Genomic DNA, 10,660 nt, shown 5'->3' with positions numbered 1-10,660 from the left:
ATGATACAGACATTAGGCTCCCTCTTCACATGTAATAAAGTGAATCAGTTCCTTTGGATACAGATTCCAGCTCAGTTACTTATTGAGATAAACCATACTTCTGAAACTCCCTGACTAAGGAAGGATGCTTGGCATAGTGCACTCCTCATTTACCAGTCCAAGTAGAAACTGGAAATATACATGCTAATCCACAGTCTTTCCTTAGGGTTTTTCATGTGAAAGTTATGACAAAGTAATTGAACAGATGCTGTGACTTATTCATGGACAAAAAGAAAATAATTTATGTTTTATTGTTAAATATTCTCCCGTATTGTAAATATTTATTTACTTTATTTACTGTGATGCTTATTTTAAACAAAAACAGCTATATTTTGAGGACAACTCTAGCATTCAGTAGCTGATATCAAGTTGCTATACCCAATTTTTTATTTTAGTACACACAGTATTAGACTTAGTGTCTTATCCACTATCACTTTACTAGTTTTACATTACATGAAAAAGATGTAGTGACTTTCTTGAGTTATGCTTGTTTGAGGAAGCAGGTCAAAACCATGTTTAATTAGGGAAAGAAATAAATTCTTATCTGCCTATTATTAATTATGACATTCTGTTACTGCAGTTGAAATTAGTTCTTTTAGGGTCCGTGTATTTTCCATAAAAAAAACCCCAACAATTCAGGCCAAATAAGAATGGAGCTTAACCTCTTATTTCTAATACTCAGATGACCAAATCAATATTGAATGCTCAGCTGCCATGAAAATCTTTTGAATAACTACTTTTAAAATTAAAGCATACATATTCAATCTGTTGAAAGTATCTGTGGAATTAGATGCAGAAATCTAATGTGATTGTTGGCAAATTTGTGTCAAAAGAAGATGACCATATGCAGGAGAAAATTACACTTTGCATGTACCACTGGCTTTTCCCTTTCAAGTTTTATTCTACAAACAGACTGTGCCTGAAATAGAATTAATTTAAACTCAGTCCTTAATAAGTAGCTAGATGCAGGAGTAGAAAGTATGGAATGCAGCTTGACACAATCATCATTGAGTATTCAGAGAACAACCCACAAATAGACTCTGTGTACAGTAAGACACACAAGCCATTATCTAGTCTGTAGATAATTTATTATCCATAAGTATATAATTGAGATATTGAGGGGGTGGGAATCAAATAACTATAAGGAAAACATATTTTATATGCTAATCTATTAAAAAGTTGTCAGTTTTAAAAAGGTCTTCATTCTGCAAGGCTGTAAAGATGATTGCCTCTGTAGTACTGCTGTAAGAAACAAATGACAGATTGTGATAAAAAGACCTTCACCCTGTCATTTATTTTCACAAGCAATAATTTTATAAATGATATACCAACATTTGTTGGCCTTATTCAAAACCAAATTGTATCTACCAAAACAGTAGGATGTAAGATATGCTTAAAATTAGGATTTTCATATTCACATAGTGACCATATTGGTGGATTTTGACATAAATAGAAAAATATTTATGTAATATATTTATGTAATTATAAATTATCTAAATATTGTATTATGTATCTTGTCATATGTAGTTTGTTCACATTTATCAGTTATCTCCATTATCTTGTTCACTGTTATGTTTTTGAGAAAAATTACTCTAAATGTTTTCTCCTTGGCCTAACAATCAGAAATAACTACACATTACCTCATAGAATCCTTTCAAAAAATATTGGAACCACCCAATGGGAATTATGTTGTTTTCATTTGAAAGATCTGAAATAAGCTATAGTCATTAGCAGTACAAAATTGATGGTATGATAGAAGCTTAATGTTTCCATGTCTTATTAGATTAAGTTACAAATCAGGCCTGGATTACTTTCCATGGTTAACATGTTGGCAAACTATTTTTATGACTCGATGATGGTTGCAGTCATGAAAAATATTTATGCTTTATATATCCTCCCTGTATTTACATAACTGTGTCTATATGCAATATATAACTAACAAAATATTGAAATTGAAGGAATATGTCAAAATTTTGTAACCATTAAAACTGTTGCTGATGCAATCAGGAGAAGAAAAAATTGACAGGGATTAAAAAATGTCCAGGAAAACTGTTTTATAGGAGAGTGTTTTGAAAATAAGTAGTTCCATTCCCAGTATTATCTAGAGGTACATTTGATTTGAAATAGTCCCAACTGCTAATTTCCTGAAAGAACATGAGCTTGAGGTGTGAGTCTTTGTGACAGGTTATGGTGCATTTATCAATTATGCAACATAAATAAGTCTCTGATGAGTGTAAAAACAAATATCATTAGGAACAGTTTTCATAATGTAAATATCGTAAAAGGATTCTAAATTGCAGAAATTGACCTGAAATAAAAGATATTTTTAAATAATGAAATCTTTTACCTCTGAGAAAGCAACTAAGCAACTCCATATAAACCATTTTTCTTAGTATTATTTCTCTCTCTTTTGGGACACATCTGTTAAAGTATTAGTTTTGGCATTTTCCAACCTCCTAGTGGTTGATTTTGTCATTTTAATTCTGTTGCTAGAGACTGTGTGTGAAATGGTAACTACTTTTAGCACACAGACTTTCATTTATCCCTTTTTTAAGGTAAACAAATCAAGTAGTTTCAGTCTCTCTTCACATGAAATTGCTCTGTGCACTTGTTCTTTCTCACTAGCCCACTTTGAATCTCTAATCCAAACTCAAGGTCTCCTTTGAGGGAGAGAAAGCAGACCTGTATCGTCTCCAGATTCTAAAGGCATAATCACCTTCTACACCCTGCATTCATGTAACCTGATTATTCGTTTGATTGAAACTGCTCACTGAGCTGTAGTTTTCACTGAGCTGCCTGCAATGATGCTCAGGCCCTTTGCTGAATTAATACCAAAAGTTTATAACCCTATAAAGAATAAATCCGTTTAGTCACTCTTCAGTACGTGTTTATCAACATACTCTGTCTTCATCCCTATTCACCTTCCTCAAGTGGTTGCTTTAATGTTTTCCAGAAGCTTTTCTGCACTTGGCTAATCAAAATGGCTCAAACATTCTACTGAGATATTTTCATCTCTTGGCACCACAAAAAATTTATAACTTTGATCACTTTGAGAATTTTAGGATGCTTGTTAAGAATATAAGTATCAGCACAATGATATTATTACTTTCCTATTAAGCATTGACTGGATTCCATAAAAAATGGCAAAATGTTTTTCTCTGCAACCTTTTGGGGATAGAGATGATGTAATTCTTTACTGGAAAATGGTGGAATGAATCTCAATGAGTCTAATTCAGTGATGACCAGTTTCAGTAGGTTACTACTTGCTGTTGAAGGACTGATTTACCAAATCCACTTTTTCTATATTTGAACACAGCACTGAAACAATTTTTCACTGTGGGAAAACTACTGAAATTTAGAAGAACTCTCTTCTCAATTGGGATGAAAAGAAAAAGTTTCAAAATTTTAAAAGGCTAATCTTTTCTCCAGTCAAAAGTGTACAATGATACAAAAACAATGTTTTAACAACCTCAAAACAACTTTTACAATTTGAACTTTTCCATTTGTATATGAATTAGTCCAGGTAACATTTTGAAAAGTCAAAATAAGAAATATTCAGTCAGATAGTTTACTTTTTTTCCCTGAAGTGAGAAATTTTCCAAAACAAGGTTTTGCCTATGAGAAAATTGTTTTTTTAAGACCAAATTTATCTGTTTCCTGTAGCTGTATGCATTTTCTGATAGCAGAGTGTTTTAGAGTTGTAGCCCTGGATGTCAGTCTAGAAACACCAGTGCTAATTATGTCTTATAAAGAATGAGCCAAGCCGAATCCAAAGCTGAATGAGCTGTGTCGTTCAGCTTTGGAGTCTGGAAAGCTGTAACAAACCCTCTTTGACAAGGCACTAAGTCCTCTTGCTGGTATAACATGGCATCATGTCCCCTAGCAAAACACATGGCTTTAGACTCAAATGCTCTACAGTATTCAAATTAAATGGGTACTAATTTCCACATGTGTCCTGATCAGGATGTTCAGATTTCATTTCCACCATAAGGTCTTCTATTAGTTACCATGCACTTAATAAATTTCCTTGCCCTCCTCTTTTGTCAGCACAACTCTTTCTGTTGACACTGTTAGGTCCTTCTTGTCTAGATAGCGAATCTACAGGCAGCAGCTTCTATAGCAGAGAGACTTGGTTGACTTAAAGCTTTGGGATGGCTATCCCCTCTAGCCTCCAGCTACACCTCCCTTGAGACTCCTAACAGATTGGACACTTACAATTTGGGTGTAACACTTAAAAGCCAAATTTGTAAAATAATCTCAATCCTATTGTAAAATAAATTAAAACCTTAGGGATAAAGAATAATTTCTTTGAGGAAGTCATGAATAAGCTTGCATTTGCCCACTTCTCATACATCTTTTATGCAACAAGTTGTTAAAACAAGGAGCTACTTTAAGTACCAGTATTCTGAGGGTCCAAAGGAAAACCACAAAGGTAGTCAAAAGACTGGAGCCCCTGCACTCTGAGGAAAGACTGAAGAAATTAGGTCTTTTCACTCTGGAGAAGAGAATGCTCAGGCTGACCATAGATTTTCAGTAGTTAAAAGGCTGACTGAAAAAGGAGAGAAAGGTAATCTCTTCACAAGGAACCATACAAGGAACAAGAGACATCAGGTGCAACTTGCATTGTGTGATATAAAAAAGAAATTTTTCACAGTGAGAACAATTGACCACTGGAGGAACCTCCCCAGGAACGTGGTGGAATCGTCATCACTGAAGTTTTCCTAGACATGACCGGATACGAAGATAAAAAAAACTCTTCTAGGCTCCTTTGTCCATTAAGATTTGACCAGATTATCTTTTGAGGTCCCTTAGAACCTGGGCTGTTCTCTGGTATCAAACGTGATACTGAGTGACTCTTTTCGTTTTTTGGTCTTTCATTTCCTTATAATATACATTAATACTCAATCTAAAAAAAGATGGTGTAGATTTTTATTGACTGTGTGAGTGGATTCTTTGTGTGCATTTCTGAAGGACAGCATGCAAGCAGAAATCCAAATTATCATTATTTCTGAGCATACTGTTTCAATGATTAGCAGGTGTTCTGTTATCTTCTGATCTTCGATCTAAACTGGACTACACACAAAGCTGAGCCCTTTGCAAAGGTTTTGAAATTGTATCCTATTTGAGTGAGATTACATTCCATGAAGGATACATTGTGTCATAGGACATGTAACTTTTTAAACCTATATTGCATAAAACAAGAGCGTACATTAACCCATCTGTTTTCCTATTTCTGCTTCTAGGAGGGATAACTTCAGTTGCAGCTTTATGGAAGTCTAGGGGGACTTTCACTTTTCTATCCTTTCCCTGTTCCCGTTATTAATCCTATTTCCTGCATACCCACCATCAGTGCAAAATCAGATGACCTCAGTATTTTCATAGCACTGTGGTGTTTGACTTCTTCAAAACTATGTTATAGTGTCTGAAAGCGTGTCCATGGATTTATGTGTGGTGTATCCTACTCTGTACTCTGTCCCTATGTTTTGTGGACTTGATATGAAGCTGTGCCGGTGATATGACTCCACTTAGGAAATAGAATCACCTTATATGATGGGAAGTGAGTGTGGCACCAAACTCATGAAAGAGCAAGTACTTCTTCCTATTCCTAGAGAAGCTCTGTAGATGTAAAGAGGTTGAGCATTAAGATAGTTGCAGGAAAATTAGAAATAGAAAGAGTGAAGGTTCCAAACACCGAAGTTTTTACAGCAAACAATTTTTTTTTTAATAAGTATTATTTTGTTTCCTTTGGAAATAACTTCAGGTGGAAAACTTCTTTAGTATTTACAAAGAAGTATCAGTGGAACACTTTGCACTTTGATCAGAGAACAAATCCAGTCTAATGACAGTATTAACTATCTACTTCAATCTCCAATTATTATACCTCTTAAAGCAGAACTTAAAAACTGTGTCTTAGGCTAGCAATCAGAACAGATTTAAATTTTAGGGGTATAGCTTTGGTGATTTTCTAGTTCTTAACTCAGCACCAAACAATGTGTAAAGGTATGCTTTGATTTGAAAAACTTCCACATCTGTTCTTTTGCAATCTATTTTTGCCTCTACTAAGAGACTGAAAGTTGCCTTAAAAATAATCGAGAAACACCAATTAATAATTTTTATGGCAAGTTTGTGTGTACAGCCTTTCTAAAGACAGCATAAACAATGACACATTTTGTCTGCTCCAAATGTACATCAGGAAACTTTTGCCCAGTAAGTCTAAAATTAAGAAACAAAAAATACTTCTCCAATTTTTATAATCTTTTGAATTTTTACTTGTATGCATCTTTTACTGCATAACTTGTCAGTCAGTTTCAGATTAGTGATTTAGTGGGGGCTTTTTGTTTGATTTCAAATATCACCGAACAATAGACACTCCTTTCCTACATTTGCTTATTTTTTCCTGTATTTTTTTTCTGTTCCTACCAGTTGAAAATTAAGATCCTAATTTCAATTCTCTGCATGATAGCATGTTGCAGTTGCAGTCAGATTGACCTATATGGCAGCAGGATTTTCTCTATGAAACCAAGTAACAGGATGCTTGACACCCATTTTTCCCACCACTTTTCAAGTTCCTAAATAGCAGAGAAAGCAGTTAATTGCTTTGTGCAATTCCTAGAGCAACAGCAGTAAACTGCTCAAACATGGTAAAAATAATTAAACCTGCTTCAGTGGTGAATAAAGATTAAACATAGAGAAGCTTTAATGGAAATCAAGTTCCTACTGAGGTGTACTGATTACTACATTCACATTCTTGCTTTACTTTAGGCATACTTCAGACTCAACTGAAGACATTTTATTAGACTTTCAATCTTAAGCCATGCCATTACTATTTCACATGGTTCAGTTTGCCCAGAGCAAACTAAGGAAATGTTGTTTTTTATTAATGAAGTAGGAAAACTTAATTGAAACACTTCAAAGACAAAAGGAAATAAAAGCAGACTGAATTGCTACAGTCAGTCTTTTGTAATGATCTCATTTGTTAAGGGCAGCAGTGCACAACTAAGGATTTGTTGGTTTTGAATTGTAAATATAACCCATTTTGAGCCAAATACTTTAAATCAAAATAATGATAAAAACCTAGGCTGATGTCAAGGGGAAAAAAAAAACAAACAAATTTGGTTGAAGATTATAAACAAAGGCTCGAATCTTGTATTATCTTGTCCATCAAATCTACCTAATTTTTGTTGTTTTGGGAGCACTTTTGGAACAGCATTGTAGGATTTGACTCAAGGCAGCGTTTTCAGAAGTGACAGTTGACTGATATACAGAGACATGAAATTAGATGCTCCACCAGGGAATAGCTTCCAAAACTAATAGAAGCACAAGGAAAAGCCTGGGAGGAAAATTTAGCAGATGCTTACTCCAAATTGTGATTTTTATTTTCCCCAATCTGTATCTTTGTATCAACAGGCTTTGCCTCGTAGGGGAAACCTGCTTTCTGCAGAGCCCAGACTACAAGCTAGATGTGGTTGTGTTTGTATGCTCATGCTCACACCCTGATACTATAGCTCAGAGACCATGATTTTTCTGCTTCTGCTCACTCTTTATTATCTTTGTTCAGCTTTTCTTTGTTTCTCTATTCTTCAGAAGCACCCAAAGAAGCCAGTAAAGGAGTCAATTTGTACTGAAAGCACATGAAGAACTAGAATGTCTCTGTTGCCCAACACTAGCTCTCAACGTGAGAGCTGTTTTGTATTCAGAAAAAAATGCATCTTCACTCCACTGAAACTAGTATCGAAATTTCTAGTTGCTCTGGTACTTAATGGAAAAAAGAATAACTTACATTTTTGTAGTGCTTTGGGAAACATTGAGTGAAACAGACCTATTTAAACCCAGCTAAGGATATAGTATTATGCCAGTAATTTTCTAGGAATCTTCTATGTGGGACAGTTGCTATTCTAAAAAAACCCACAGTTAAAAAACAACCATAGAACAAACAAGAGCAAGAATACACACAAAAGGGTCACTTAACTGTCATTCAAGGTGCTGCAGTTCTGAAACCCCCCATAAGCACTTTTAATAACTTCTCTGAAAAGGAGATGTAAATAAACACCAAATACAAACCACATGTTTATCCTATAGAGTACAGGTGGATCCATATGAAAATTCTTTACAAAATTTAGGGCCTGCTATGAACTCTTCACTATAAATTCTATTTATTTATTAATTTAAGCCTACATGCTCTTGTTTGTGCTGTTCCTTTGTCTCCACTAAGTTTACCTATCAAGCTAGCCCTTGGGGGCAGAAAACCCTGAAAAGTAACTAACAAATATTATTTCATAATTGGAGAAGCCATTTCATTTTGTCTAGAAAATGCAATAACTATGTTAGCTGGAATATATTAGCAGACTTCTTTGAAGTCGTGATTTTAGGGTTGCTCAACATTATGCCACAAAAAAAAATTACCACCCCCATTAAAATGTCAAGCATTTAATGTTCTGGTTTACCACACAGGTAATTTTTTTTCCTTAGTAAGCAGCTATTATGATTTATTATACCTAAAACTGTGGAGCACTACAAACTCAAATGTTCTGAACTTCTGTGTACAAAAAGCCACATGGCATTTTTTTCAGCAGTGACTATTGCCTATGAATGCATGATACTCTCCTAAATTATGTCAACCAATTTAGCTCTTACATAAATTACTCATGAGGTTGCACTGGAGATTTGGATTACCTACCTGTTGTCATTACATGTACATCTATTTCACACTTGGGTGGAGTTACTGTCATACACTGCTATTACTGTGAAATTTTATAAACTGTGTGCAGCAAGTGGAGTGTAGCCAGTTCTTTGTTTATGTTATTGGTCTCACCCAAAAACCAAAAAAATTATATGATAGTTTTAGAACTGAAAATGTTTTTTCCCTGAGCATAGCCCCTGTCAGGCCACTCAGAAGCAAAAGACCTGTAAAAAACCTTTTGTTCAAAAAAGATCAAAGCCATTCTAGGTCTTAAAAGTATGGAAACATAAAAAAGAAAAATAAAATAAAATAAGGACTGCATTTTTGCCCTTCACTACATGCACAATCCTTTTCAAGTTTTTAAATAAATTTATTTTCAAAGAAACATTGTTTCTTTGAGAAATCTGTTTTGCAACTTTCAGATGAAAGCAGCACTTGTTAATATTAATAGTACTTGAGAAGACTTTACAAATTAAAATTTTCTCTTAGCACCTATACTGACTAATGTAGGCTTAAAAGAACTGTTAATTACCCAATTACTACAAAGTGAAAAATAGAAGCTATAAAATTCCAACATGCATTTAACAACTGAGGAGATACTATTCAGTGTTAACAGAAAAAGACAGAGAAAACAGTCAAAGAGCGTGGTGAATATGTGAGGAAATTTATTATTAATATGAAATGACAAAACAAAGCATTTTGGAAATTTCAATCTAACTCAGAAAGGAGAATCAAAGGGAGAGGATTGAATACAACAGAAGTAAACTAGAACTGATTGCAAGGAAAAAATGGCTACATGATAAATGGAAGAATTTTTTAGATCTGAATTTCAGTCCAAGGGGACATCTACTGAGATAACGGAAGAAGCTTAAATTGCAGTAAAGCAACTCATGTGGAATAAAATAAAAGTGAATTTAATGGTAGAGGAGCTCAGGAACAGCCTTAACTGGATTATAGAAATGATCTAGTTGTAATATTTATTTTGTTAATTCCAGTAAACCTTTCATTCTTTTCGGTGAGATTACTTTCTTTTCCCAGAGTCCTAGCATATCATGTTGCAGTAATGGATTAAAAATATAAAGAAATCAAGTGAGAAATAAAATCAGGAGGACTGGGGTAATTTCCATTTGAACAGCTGGTACACCTTGGCAAACCAAATAGCTGGAGAGCTTTGGTGATAGGTAAAATATTTCAGGAACAGAGCAGATACAGAACAGGAACATCAGAAATAGAATATCATCTCCGTGAACATAGAATTAAACAGGAAGGTAAATTGTTTACAATGAAAATTTAAATAATCTGCAGTCTTGAGGCAAACAATTAGATTGAGTCCCTGTGCAAGGATCAGCACTGTTGAGTAACTAATATAAATGGTAGGCCAACAACAAAAGAATTTCAGTTCTTGCTAAGCTTTGAAACACAAGTTTAATCAGTTTAACTATCACTGAAGTCTGTATTTGTACAATTACTTGCTGTCTGACGTAGAATACTGAGCAAAGCAGAGACAGTCAATGGGAAATTAAAGGCACATTGAAGGCTGCAAAGGCATGTTGTCTAAATTTAGTCTGCAGTACCCAGTACTGCCTTTGCCAGAGCACAACCAAGTGGAGCAGCTCACATTTTATTTAGCTGAGCTTTTTTAATTTGCAGAAAATGACCATAATTAATAATCCAAGAGTTGCCTTATCAGGTATGGTTCTAGATGCAATGTTTCAACTGAGAAATTGCATTTGATTTTGTTACTCTTGGGACATGATAAAATATCCATCTTCACTTACTGATGCAACAAACATTGTGTCTCAATATTTTAGCAAATATTGACTTCATAGAAGAGACCTGGAAAATTAGTTTATTTTTATTGCATTATTTCAAATTATATTATGTCGTACTGCAGAAAATCTAATGTAATACTATAGATATTAATATAAACATGCAAAACTC

This window comes from Parus major, chromosome 4 (assembly GCF_001522545.3).
Source record: "Parus major isolate Abel chromosome 4, Parus_major1.1, whole genome shotgun sequence".
NCBI lineage: Eukaryota > Metazoa > Chordata > Aves > Passeriformes > Paridae > Parus > Parus major.
This window is presented reverse-complemented; position numbering follows the sequence as displayed.